Raw genomic sequence first — 14,326 nt, 5'->3', positions numbered from 1 at the left:
TGGTGGATTAGTGAGATTGAATTGCGATAAACCACTGATGTCTATAATGAAAAAATCAGAATATCTTTAATTTGTGATTAATGGATTTCAATGTTTAAAAAGAAAATAAAAATTTATAAGATGTCAATGTGAAAAAAAACAACATTAATTTCAAAAGCAAATTGTATGTTTAATTACTGTTTTTCTGAATTTCCCAGAACTGGAAAACGAAAAATAGTACAGTGATTTAATCAACATGTTATTTCAATTGACTGTCAGAAAATATGAAATCTTGAAGTTTCAGACAGTAAATCATGCACTTAAATGAACAAACAAAACTGTACTGTGTGTGGATAACATTTTTTTTAATAATAAAGAGAAAAAATTCTCTTACATTTTAAAAATGTGTTTCAGATAAAGTATTTTATTTTAACAAAGAACAAGAGTCTGTAAACAAAAGTTGCAGTGAGTAAATCAAACTAAAGTCTGTAAGGATAAAATAATGAAATCTGAAGCGAGATGATACTCAAATTTTTATTCATTAATAAAACATAAGGTTAAAACATGAGTTTCAACCGCACTTGAATTTAAAAGATGTACAACTCGACTTTTTAATGCATATTTCTATAAATTGTCTCAAGAGACTTTTTTCAGAGGTGGGAAATTCAGGTCATTGATGCATCATTTACTTGTACTTTGCTATCTCTCCGTAGAATTTTAGAAAATAGAATTTTTTAGTAGAATCTTCGAGAAAAACAAATATAACCCTTTACTATATCAGTTATTTTTTTGCATCTTGTCTTTAATTATATGATGCATGGGTTTAAGAAAGGTCTTTTTGTGCTATTTATGGTCATGGGTTACAAATTGCTTTGGGAAATATTTGGCGTTTAACTTATTTAGTCGTATGACACAAACCATAAAATTTTATTTTTGTGGACCCACCTAACATACGGCTAAATCATATATTCGAAATCATATTATACTATATTTTTTGCCCGGTCGTCTAATATTTGTACGATGCGATTTCTGTCAAATCACAATGCAAGGTCAAGGACGGACAATATCTTATTTTACAAGACGTTTACATTTTTACATATTCTGTCTTCTAAATAATTAAATTCCATAGATAGTAATATAAAAAAAACTTTTAGAACAGAGACTATAAGTCAATTTTCAAACGCTCTTTAAAATATTAATGACGCATTTTTCATAAATAGCACCTTTTCCCTGAAATTCCGGTGAGAAGGATAAAAAATATTTGTCTGTTTAAGAAAGGTCTTATTTCATTAGGTGCTTAGAAAGTTTTTGACATCATAAAATAACCGCAATCATTTCAAAGCTTAAAAGCTAATTAATGAAAGTTGAATTTCAAATATTTCACTTAATATACAAATTAAAAAATTAGTTTTCTTGGTTGCTTCAACTGCATCGTGCATTGACTAAGAAAGTAAAAACTATTATGTTCTAGGCACTGAAAATGTTCTTTGTGCTTGTATAAAGAAGTAAATCCTATTAAGCTACGTAATTTTCTAGTTAACAATTGACATGATGCAATTACATGAAGTTGCATGTAGTATGTACAAAACCTTTCGGAATTTTGGGCCCTCAATGCTCATCAACTTCGTACTGTATTTGGCCTTTTTAACTTTTATAATTTGAGCGTCATTATTGTGTCTTTTGTGAACAAAAACGCGCGTCTGGCGTTGAATATTTAGGCCTGGTATCTATGATGAGTTTACTTACTATCATTGGATCGATTCCACTGTTGGAGGCGGTTTCCTCACCAATCATATCTCCAGCCCAATAGTCAGCACTTTCTGTGTTGACATGAATTATCACTGATATGGTCATAATTACAAATAACCTCATTGTATAAACCTATTTCATTTTTGAAATACTATTTTCTACCCTACGAATAGACAACCTTAGCAATTTGCAATAATTATAGCTATAATAAGACTTCCTAAATAGTTAAATTATAACATATAGAACAAAAAAAGCTACAAGTAGTCACAGTAACAATTCAACCAATCATCACCAAGAACGTTTTGTAAAAGTAAGGCAACCTCTGAAAAAACATATTAAGCACTTTTCATATTAGCATCGCGATTTACACACTTTACTTTATTTGCAAACTAGGGAGAACCTAATCGTCGCGTAAACGAATTGGTTGCCAAAACTAGTTGGTTTGAAGTAATGTCTTTTCCAAAACTTAAAAACCTAAACTTTTTCCAAACAATAACATGAATAAGTAATATTGTTTTTATTTTTACATTCCATTTGCATGCTATATTCTGTCTTTTTGAATTTTTAATGGTCCGTAGTTCTCATAACTGCAATAAGTGTCTGATATTTGTTGACTTAAAAAACATACAATATGGTATATTTATAAATGTGAGAAAAACAAGCGTTAAAAAAGAGATAACTTAAAAGCAGAACTGCAATGGTGAATTTGAATTGCTTGCTATTGAACTCTTTTTGAATGTGTTTATCATGAATACAATCTCTTCATGTACAATCTCCGTATGTGCACTTCAAAACTTTGAACTTCACTTAAATTTACCAATCGATGTATACGTATTGGAGTATTGCTAATTACAAAGCGTTATTAGACTAACGGATAAACATATGAATGTAAAGAACAAAAAAAAATGAGCATAGGGACAAGATGATTCCTACATTTCCGATAAACAAACATATGACACTATGACCAACGCAATAAAAGTAGGACAGACAAACAACAGTCCTCAAAACACTAGACCGAAGTGTACGACTACCTTAAACCGGTGGTGGTTAAAAAATACTCAGGAAGGGTAATTAAGGGTTTTTAATCTTTCACGATATCAATATTCATATTTGATAAAACAATTGATATAGTATGCAATACTGAGCTAACATATGATAAATGCCGGATTTTTTATTGTTCAGACCGTGACGCAAACAGTATTCATAAGAATATTGAACGAGAATAAACTTCTTAACGAAGTTTAAGAATGTTCATTCCTGACATTTGACCTTAATTTAACAAAAATTGCACCTTACGAATTCTCATGATTATTGACGACCGGGAAAAACTGAAAGTACAGACAATAAGCTTCCGAATAATATATAATATAGCCGTATGTTAAGTGGGTGCATTAAAGACGTTAGTTTTTACAAAAATTATCACTCGCCTAGTATACGAACGTCTAAAACGGATATGTATGGAATATTTGATTCCAGTTTTGTAAAAGAGTGGCAAAATATACCAGAGGGACATTCAAACTTATATGTCCAAAATAAACAGACAACGCCATGGCTAAAAAAGAAAAAGACCAATAGACAAACAATAGTACAGAAAACACAACATAGAAAACTAAAGACTGAGCAACACGAACCCCACCTTAAAAAGTGCATTTATTTCCAATTTATGGAATTGTCTGTTGTGGAGTATGGTCACGAAAGCCTTAAATTCGCCCTATAAATCAGACTTTAAAATGATATATGTAAAGACCTGTATTAACGATCTTAAGTATACAAATTTGAACAACACAAAACACTTTTATTGTCTGTTGTTCCTATTAACAATGTTGACAGATTTAAATGTATGATTTTAGAATTGCTAGTTTTCGGCCAGCCAAATTGTCTATTTTATGCATTTGCATAGTCTATTTCCTCTTGAAAAAACATTGGCCACACCAGTCGACCAAAATAAAATAGTTATACAAAGATGCAGGAACTCTATTGGATTCTGACGTTACCGACGTTATATCTGTCACAATTCTGGCAAATCCTTTATTCCTTATACTGGAAACTAATAGCTGTATATCCAAAAAAGCCCTTTCAATATCGGATCATGTAAAAAACCAATACTCTTCGGCTTATCAACAACCTGTATAATTTTACCACAAAACAGTGTATGAAATCCAATTTTGATTATTTTTCTGTAACATTTGTCTTCGTAACGTTAATAATTTGCTGCCATATTTTTACAAACGCATCGCCCTTAAAAGTATTTAGCTTTTTTGAATGCACAGAAACAAAATTTAATAGAAAACCTATTTATATTCAGCAGTTTATGCCTTTAATCGTTTAATACAGGTATAAATTCTAAATAATAGTTTTAAGCAGCAAAAAAGTGCATTTATTTCCAATTTATTGAACAATCTAGCTGATGTGCAATATTTGGTATTTTTACCAGTCCCATTCAATTCTACAGATAAAAAATTCAAATTATGTCTTCGTTTACAAAGATTGTTTTGATAGAAAAACGATTCTCATTTTAAAATCGGTTTAGCACTAAATAGAAACAGAATATCACCGTCTATTTGCACTCGTCTTTCAGAACCTTCTAAAAGACAAAAAAAAGAAGCACCTTGCAAAATTCTTTACAGATGATGTCCTATCACTGACTCCAAGGGTGACTGAGGAATAGAAATATGGACACTACAGGTCTTCTTCCTACTGGCAGTAGAACCCTTGCTGCCAAAGTGGGGCGGACGTTTAGCTGTGCGGGATGTATCAATTACGCAACCACGTCCGGTCAGAATTGGGACGTTAAACCGATGCATCGTGTGTGTGTCACGCTCTCTGCACGTTAAGAATCCTTGCAACAACCCTTTGAGGGGTCCGTAGATGGCCTGTTGTAAGGCTAAATTTCTGTCCCTATCCAATATACCCTCATTTTCCCGTGACAGTCCAAATTCCCCCGACATGCAACCGAGTTGACTTCTATTGCCGCACCTACCTATTGCATTCATTGTTAATTTGTTCTCGTCCTGAACATGCATGAAATATTTGCCACTTGACGTTAAGCAACCAACAATCAATCAATCAATCTTATACTACTGAATAACATATATCTTTTCCTCAATATTGACACAGATGGACGACTTCACACTAAAATCTATGATTTCAACTTCCCAATTATCAATTTCCTATTTCTCAGCAGTAACATACCATCTGCTCCATTGTATGGTATTTACATATCTCAGTTGATACGTTATGGTCGTGCATATTCACACTATACGGACTTCATATACAGGAGTCTTCTCCTTACGCAGAAACTACTCCAACAGAATTATGAGGAGGAAAGATTAAAAATGACACTCCATAAATTTTATGGACACCATCACGAATTGGTTGATATATACAATGTGTTTGTGTCTAAACTAATTTACGACAATTTTACCACGTCTTAGATTGTGGTTTACCATCTACGTCGTCTGGTCTGCAAAGTACCGAACCTATTCCCGAATATAAAATTGAGAATGGAAACGGGGAATGTTTTTAACAGACAACAACCCGACCATAGAGCAGAAAACAGCCGAAGGCCACAATGGGTCTTCAACACAGCAGGAAAATTCCGCACCGAAGGAAGGCTTCAGCTAGCCCCTTAACATAGATATGTACTAGTTCAATGAAAATTGACGTCACACTTTACTCCAAAACATATAAATGAACCAAACATTTGAAAAGACATACAAGACTATAAAAGGCCAGCGGCTCCTGAGTTGGGACAGGCGCAAAAATGCAAAAAAAAACATGTTTAGTGAGATCTCAGCCCTCCCCCTATACCTCTAGCCAATGAAGAATAAACAAACACACAGCAATACGCAGAGTAAACCTCAGTTCAAAAGACGTCCGAGTCCAATGTCAGAATAGGTAACAAAAGAAACTAAAGAAAATGACAATGATTCACAAATTAACAAAGGACTACTAGCAGTTACTGACATGCCAGCTCCAGACCTGCAGATGTCTTCATCATAAAAAAATAACCCACATACCCTTCCATTAGGGGTTTAGTATCATACCATCATAAAATATATGACAAGAACATAACCCGTATCATGCCAACAACTGGTTTTAGAATAAATGTGTTTATTTCCGATGCAAAGAACCTATGAGTGAATCAATATTAATACCAAAATATGCCATCTTTAATGACCTGACAACAGTATCGTAACTATATCCCTTCTGAATAAGTCTGTTTAAAGGTTTGGTTAGCTTTTGATGTGAATGTCGACATTTTGGTGCTTTGTATAGAATATTTCCATAAAAGATTGGATTTGAAATACCTGAACGTAAAAGATGTCTGCATGTTGATTTACATTTATGAATGACTGTTTTGCTGAGTGTGAATTCGCATTGCTGTACGACGTGTCTCGGTATTTATACATCCAACATTCATGTATTTTGTTATGATTTTTTTTTGTAAGTCTGCTTAGATATTGTGTTATGTCTTATCGTTTGTGGTTTGAACTCTATTTTTATTTTCTGTGTGTATGTAAGGGTTGAAATAAATAATCAGCTATTTCATGTATAAGATTTTAAGTTTAAAGCAACAAATGCACAGGATTATTTTTTGTTTATACATAGTTTTGATTTGGAAGAAAAGCCGACGTAGTGGGAGGGTACAAATGGTTACATCATTCAGACACAATTCCGTTTTAGTATTCATGTCATGGTTAGAAAATATATAAAATAACCTTTTTTCCTTTCTCAATTTAATACTAGTCTTTAACTACACTGTAAATATTGGTTTGTTTGCACCACGCATCAGTTCGTAAAAACACCAGATGGTGGATTGATCTGTAAACGGAAGAAGAAGAGGGAGAAGAAGAAGAAGAAGAAGAAGAAGAAGAAGAAGAAGAAGAAGAAGAAGAAGAAGAAGAAGAAGAAGAAGTGGACTTCTCTAGAGTTCTTGCATTCTATCTTTGACTAAAACCAGTAATCCTTCTTTAAATAAAATGAATCGATACCAAGTTGATTATATTAAGTTAATATATATAAATAAAACAAATGTTTATTTTTGTAATTGATAATTCCGCGTTCACAACTCATTTTCAACTACATGTACTTTATTTGATCAGTACTCTTCTGTCATTTACTTTGTCGGTTGTCGTAAAAGGGTGGAAAATTACACACACCATATACAAATAAGGAGATATTGTATGATTGCCAATGAGACAACTATCCACCAGATGTCAAATAAGTGGATATAAGAAATTTTAGTTCACCGTACCTTTAACATGAGAAAAACCCCATGCCGTATAGTCGGGTATAAAAAGCCCCCGACATGAAAAAATGTGAAACAAAATTCAAATGTTAAAGCTAACAGCTTGATTTATAGAATAAACAAAATTATGAAAAAAATACTAATATGACAGACATGAAACTACGACAAACCACTGAACTACTTGTTTCTGGCTGTTCATAAAGACTTATTTTGTTGATAATTTAAGATGATATGAGTACAGATTCCTCTAAAAGTTGTATTATAATTCCAAAACTTCTATCGATTCAAACAAGCAAGATGACTTAGCAATGTTTCCGATACAGCATTCATCTAACTAGAATTGTCAAACATCATTAGAGGCCATGATTTTTCATTTCTTACAGACTTATTAGTATAGCATTTTGTTTGTTAGAAACTTATATGTCTTAAATGAATGTTGAAAGGATATATGCCATGTCAAATCTGTTTGTATATCTAAAGATTCTTGAATTTGATCATGTTAAAAAAGCGGTAGATGAACATTTTATTCCAAAAAGGCAATAACTCATCATAAACTGTCCAAATCACAATTTTTACCGCCAATATGTTCTGATATTTTTGCTTTAATTAATCTTTTAGAATAATGTATAGTATAAGTAAACTACGATCACGTCAAAAAAAATCCTACAGAGTCCCTATAAGATGTTTATGGGTCAGGTAAACCTTCAGCAAAAAAATACGGTTGTCCGTCTATATGGCAAATGTTGTTTGAGGGAAATATAGGGTGCACATTTTGACATCATAACTGTTATTATGCATCAGAGGTTGTTGAACTTTTATTTGTCAATTTTTTTTAAATTATTTTGTCATCAAATTTTTATTTCTATTTCCAAATTAAAATTTCACGTAATTTAAAAGACAGCATAGTCGTCTGATTTTTAATTTCACCAATTGTGTAATATTCGCTAAAGTGACATTTTGATTAAGGTAAGATTTACAGTGCGGATTATGCATGCATGAAAGGATGAACTTACCAAGTCGAAGAAACAGGAATATCTCCTTTTCAAATTTATACGATTCCATCAGTTCTAATATTTAACCTTATTTGTATCTTCTTAAGGCATTTACGAGATTTGAATATCTGTATTCACTCTAATTTAAAGGTACATTGCTGGATCATCTGCATGTTCTACAAAGGAATTGTCCGTTAGGTTAACCAACATTTTGTCCGCAGAGTAAGAGGGGTTACATAAATACTATGAAGCTGTTTTTTCGCGTAGTGGCATTAGCCATATGTGGATTCTTAAGATTCAAAATAACTTCTGGAACATTTAAAATCCGGTCATATTATGAAATAAATTCTTTCAAAACCTTTGATTATCCACCCTTTACACCACCGTACCATATGAAAAAATTAAACCCGTCTTAAAGAAATAATTAAAAAAATCTTTGCTCTACAAAAATGGTACTATACGCTACATTTTTATTGTTTTGAGATATCATTCTACATATTTTGTTAAAAATTAGACCGGAAATAAAACATGCTTCACCGAAGAGCAAGTCCTCAGTATGCAGCAGTTTCTCATTGATTACATACTTGTTGAATTTGGAGGTAGACCTTTTTAGCCTGTTGTCGGCATTCCCATTGGAACCAACTGTGCACCTCTCTAGACTGGCCTTATATTATTTTCATATGAGTCGTAGTGCCTTCAGACACTTCTGAAAAACTAGAAGATCAAAGAAACTAGATTGTTTAATTTCACATACAGGTATATGGATGATGTTCTTTCCATTAACAATCCAAACTTTTCTGATTGAGTCTCATTAATATATCCTCCTGAACTAGATATTAAAGAAACAGATACAGTTTTCTGCGCATCTTCTTGTAGACATTTACCTCGAAATTGACAACAGCGGTCATTTCAATACCAGAATTTATGACAAACGAGACGATTTCGATTTTGAAATAATAATATATTCCTCCCCTAAAAAGCTATATTCCAACTTAAGCCGCGTATGGAGTATAAGTTTCTCAACACATTCGATTTTAAAGAGCAGCTGCTTCTAAGACTTTGTAAAACATCATCGGTGCCTGAGTAAAAAATTTAATGATCCAGGGTTTTGTCAAAGAACGTCTCGTCTTTTTTCTCAAAAAGTTTATATTAAAAGTATGTAAAGTACCAAGACCTAATAGATGAATTCATGAAATATTCAGTGTCTACTTCACAAATAATACAAGATGGTCTTGAGTTATAGATTCTAGATGCTGCAGTTTTGTATCTTTAATTTTACTTAAGTTTCGGAGTTACTTGTCTTCGTTCTATTGTGCGTGTTTGTTCGTATTACTTTGGACATTCCTGGTGCAGGTGGGTTCTGAGGTGCGATTCAGACACAAAGGGTTTTCACAGTGTTGTTTCTATTTTGTTTACCTTTGTATTGATGTTTACAGAAAAAAGTAAGATAACAAAAATACCGAACTCCAAAGAAAATTCAAAACGGAAACTCACTAATCAAATGGCACAAATAAAAGCTGAAACACATCAAACGAATGGAAAACAACTGGCATATTCCTGACATTGTACAAGCATTTCCTTATGTAAAAAATGGATATTTAATCTGTTTTTGAAGGTGTATACTAAGTACGTGATGTACTATCAACGAAAAATTGTTATTTGTTTACCTTTGTATTGATATTTACCGAAAAAAGTAAGATAACAAAAATACCGAACTCCAAGGAAAATTCAAAACGGAAACTCACTAATCAAATGGCACAAATAAAAGCTGAAACACATCAAACCAATGGAAAATAACTGTCATATTCCTGACTTTGTACAAGCATTTCCCTATGTAGAAAATGGAGATTTAACCTGTTTTTGAAGTTGTATACTAAATATGTTGTGTACTATCAACGACAAATTGTTATTTGGTCATAATGTCTTTCGTGAGTCTTTTGTATACGAAACGCGTCTCTCTGGCTAACAACATTTTAATCGTGGCATCTTTGATACGTTTATTACAATCTACTACACCTTTTTTGTTGGAGTCTTTGTTAGATTAATTTGTATGATTGTCTGAATTTTTTAGTCGGTTGTGTGGAACGTCTGTGGTGTATGTTTACACAGTTTTGGCTGCTGGATCCCAAATATTGTGAACCTATTGTGTCTGTTAGGGTTGCTTTCCCAATGTTTTCAATATATCGGAACTATAAACTGTGATATATGTTGGATCTTTAGCTAACTGTAAAACCAGGTTTTACCCACCATTTTCTTCGAAAAATGCGTACTAAGTCAGAAATATGGCAGTTGCTTTTCACTTGTTCCGTTGATTTATAGCGTTTGATTTTGTCAGTTTTTATGGACTTTTCCATTTTAGAATTTGCCTTGGTGTTTATTATTTTGTTATACATTTTTTACTAAATACAACTGTATTGTGATAAATTGATTAAAATGTTCAAAAGCAAAATAAAATAAAAAATGTCTTCGTGTAAAACATTAAATTATTAAGCAAAAATAAAATACAAACCCTTTTTGATGAATTAAAGATAGAATACATTTTTTACTTTAATTGTCTAAATGATAGAGCAAATCTGAATAGTAAATTATCCAGCGCTTTCACTAATAAATTATTTCAATTGATCGTCAGAATATATGAAAAATTATTTATAAAGTACAAATGAATTAAAAGCCATCGATTGAAATTTCTGCATCGCTTAAGGTCAAAACAATTTTTGAGAGTCAAATCTAGCTGCATTGTGATAAACAAAAAATGAAAATGTTCTAAATGCAAAATGTAATAACAGAAGATGTTTACATGCATACATTAAACAAACCAATATTTTATAACAGTCTATAATTTTCTATGTTGAGTTTTGTATAGTGTTGTTTATCTTTTGATCGTTTTTTGGATTTTTTGCCAAGGCATTGTGAGTTTATTTTCGACTAATATTGATTGTTGGTTGCTTAACGTCCAGTGGCAAATTTTTCATGCATATATAGGACGAGAACAAATTAACAATAAATACAATAGGTAGGTCCTGTAATGTAGGCCGTCCGGGAAGAAGGTCGGGGGAATTTAGACTGCCACTGGAAAATGAGGGTGTATTGGATAGGGACAGAAATTTTGCCCTGCAACAGATCACCTACGGACCCCTCAAAGAGTTGTTGCAAGGGTTCTTAACATGCAGAGAGCGTGGTACTCTCTCTACACGAGTCATCGGATTTAACGTCCCCATTCTCACCGGACGTGGCTGCGTACTTGATACATCCCGCACAACCAAACGGACGCCCCACTTTGGCAAGGGTTCTACTGCCGGTCGGAAGAAGACCTGTAGTGACCATATTTCTATTCCCCAGTCACCCTTGGGTTTTTTTTCGACTAATAAGTTTGAATATACCTTTGATATCTTTTACATACTTTTTACTGAAATGCAATGAAAGCCGCTTAATTTGTCGAAATGATTCAACAAATTTCAGCGATTTTAGATGTTAGGAAGAATCAGATATAATAGCCTGCATTTTGAAAACAACGTATTTTTTCTTTTAAAGCGATATGTTTGTCTTGTTTAGACTCTCAGATAACATGCAAGATTGAAGTTTCAGAAAATGAATTATAAACAGTAGAGCATATATAACTGCATTGTGGGTCATGTATTGGAAGTTTTAAACGCTTATGGTAAATAGAAATAAATGTTAACAACGTCAGTCACAAATAATACACTAAAACATTCATTAATAGTTTTTGATCTCGAATGTACGGAAGACTCGATAATCGTAAAAAAACATTTATCAATTCTTAAAGAAGAGAAATTTGGCAATTTTATCAACAGATATTTCCTATCATTTAATATCGATAAACCATTTTTGACTAAATTACGAGTTAACAATCATGAATATGTCAACATTATGTTTCAAATAAAAAATTGTTAAAAGATTTTCACGGTCGTAGATATTTAGTTATCAGAATAGTTGTCTATTTGGTAAATTTACCGATTATATGTCATATTTCAAATTAAAGACTGCCATGGCTGGTAATACATGCATATCAGTAGGTGCTAACTTTGTGGAGGCAGCTGTCAGTTTGGCTCTTTTTGAGTTTATGCGAGTTTATGCGATTCCCTCAGTTATTGCTTTTTTCATCTGAATTGTAGATCCTTAATATATTTATGAGATTTGAATACCGGTAAATTACTGTTGCCTCTAAATCAGCGCAGAGAGCTGCATTTTGAATAATGGAGTAAACTATTTAGAAGGAAAAAAAAAATTGAAGATTTCTTTGCGATAAACAATTATCTAAACAGCAATGTTGAATTGAACACACATTTTGTTATCTCGAATTTAAGCATACCTCCTTAAATTGCTAAACATAGTTATGAAAGATTAACATAAAATGGTTCAACGCTTTTACTAACAAGTTATTTCAAACAACCATCAGAAAAAAATGTAAACTTGAAGTTTCAGACACTATACTATAAAATCAATCGTGCATAAAAAAGTGCATTGTTGGATGTTGATTACAATTTTTGAAAAGCTTAATGAAAACAAAAAATACATTTTGAACCTTTGTTAGATGAATGGTATTTTCTTTTTAAAATTTACCATCATTTATATTTTACAGAAAAAAGCGGTAAGTATAATGTATGGTGAGTCTTAACAAATGTATAGTCTATATTATGACATTTTGTTATTGTGCTATGGCATTTATTTGTATTCTTTTCTTTTATATTTGCTTATGTACTTTGTCTATAGAGTGTCTACATGCCATTTTGTTTTTCTTTTTTGACATAGTTGTTTGTTTTTATAGTGATAAAGATTAGAAACACAATGTTGACTGCTGTACATATTTACCTATTATGTGTGTTTGATTTGCTCACACATTTTTGTCAATATAATGGAAATCTATGCGACTGTCATACAAGTGAGAGGTTTAGCTAGCTATAAAACTAGGTTGAATCTACCATTTGATACATAAGGAAATGCCTGTAACAAGTCAGGAATATGACAACTGTCTTCCTTCGTTTGATGTGTTTGAGCTTTTGATTTTGCAATTTGATAAGAGACTTTTTGTTTTGAATTTTGCTTGGCGTTTGGTATTTTTGTTATTTTATTTTTTATTCAAACAACGCATTTTAAGAACAGATGTTATTAGGCATCAATTAAACTAGGCTGCATTTAGAAAGCACCGTTTCAAAAAATTAAAACAACAAGTTTGTGTTCTTTTTTGAAATTTCTCGTAAACATACGAATGAAACATAAAAGCAATGTTAAACTCGATACCTGTTTCATTTTTTCTTAAATTGATAATTGTCATAAATCTTCGAAGATACTGACTAAATCTGAAAGTAAAATTGTTCAGCCTAGTTACCAACAGGTATTTCCAATTGACCATCAGAAAATATGTCAGCTTTAGGTTTCAGACAATAAATTTTAAATAAAACCTTGAGAAAGCATAACTGCATTGTGAGTCATGTATTAAAATTTCTGCAAAACTTAAGGGACGTACAAAAATTACACAATAAAACACACTAAAGCAAAGTGAATTGCATACCAGTTTTGAGTCTGGAGTTAAAGGAAGGTCTCGAAAATTATCAAAAATAACAAACATCTCTGACCGAAAAATGCATCCTAATTCTTTTAAGGTGGCTCGGTGGTATAAATATCTAATATAGGATTTGGCTAATACTTTTTATAAATGAACTTTATCATATATTAAGTGGAAAATAAAAATAAAAAAAGGGGTTCACCGTCTAGTTAAATTTTTTTGAAGGGTTCAAGTTTATTGGTTTTCATTCAAGATTACTATAGAAATGATAGGGAAATGAATGCATAGCCATCTTTTTTGAACAATTTCTCATGAAACCTAATATAGGATTTTTTAATGTTTGTGTTTTTTCTGTTGCTGAAATAGTCTTTTTAAATAATAAAAAATAAAATCAACAAGTCACCGTCTAGTTAAGACAAAAAATGTACATCATTAAAAATAATGAGCATTTTTTCAAAAAGGGAGATAACTCTGTCTTTTACACATTTTTCTAATTTTGACACCAGATATAGAGAGACCTGGTTATAAAAACTTGTTATACCCTCTATACATGTAAGACCATATATAATATATATAACATTTCCAAACAGTTGATTTGCATACTGGTTGCCATGGCAACCAGCAGTCAAAATGGAAAATCACTAATTTTGGGGATTTTTAAAAATTTTCAGTTCAAATTCAATACCAAACTATTTGAAAAATGATCAGGCAGTATCTATTACAATAGGGGTGTGTTTGTTTTTAGAACCTGCATATTTATATGGACTATGGAATCCCTGAGGCAAATAGTTCTTAGTTTGTCTGCTCGTTCACTTGTTTAATACCACTGGT

At 31.9% G+C, this 14,326-nt stretch overlaps 1 long non-coding RNA gene across 9 annotated transcripts in view; it reads left to right on the top strand.

Moving 5' to 3' along the window:
- The window catches only part of LOC127735369 (uncharacterized), a 187,876-nt gene extending 175,295 nt beyond the window's left edge, over positions 1-12,581 (top strand). For 8 of the 9 annotated variants that reach the window (XR_007998362.1, XR_007998367.1, XR_007998366.1 and 5 more), the window contains one exon: positions 6,478-6,785. This is a non-coding gene — a long non-coding RNA (uncharacterized LOC127735369). Of the gene's footprint in view, positions 1-6,477; positions 6,786-12,571 lie in introns of those variants that run through there. The other variant, XR_007998369.1, reaches the window with a different exon arrangement.
- The last annotated feature ends 1,745 nt before the right edge of the window (positions 12,582-14,326 follow it).

Source organism: Mytilus californianus, unplaced genomic scaffold (genome assembly GCF_021869535.1).
Source record: "Mytilus californianus isolate M0D057914Y unplaced genomic scaffold, xbMytCali1.0.p SCAF_3, whole genome shotgun sequence".
Lineage (NCBI taxonomy): Eukaryota > Metazoa > Mollusca > Bivalvia > Mytilida > Mytilidae > Mytilus > Mytilus californianus.
This window is presented reverse-complemented; position numbering and strand designations above follow the sequence as displayed.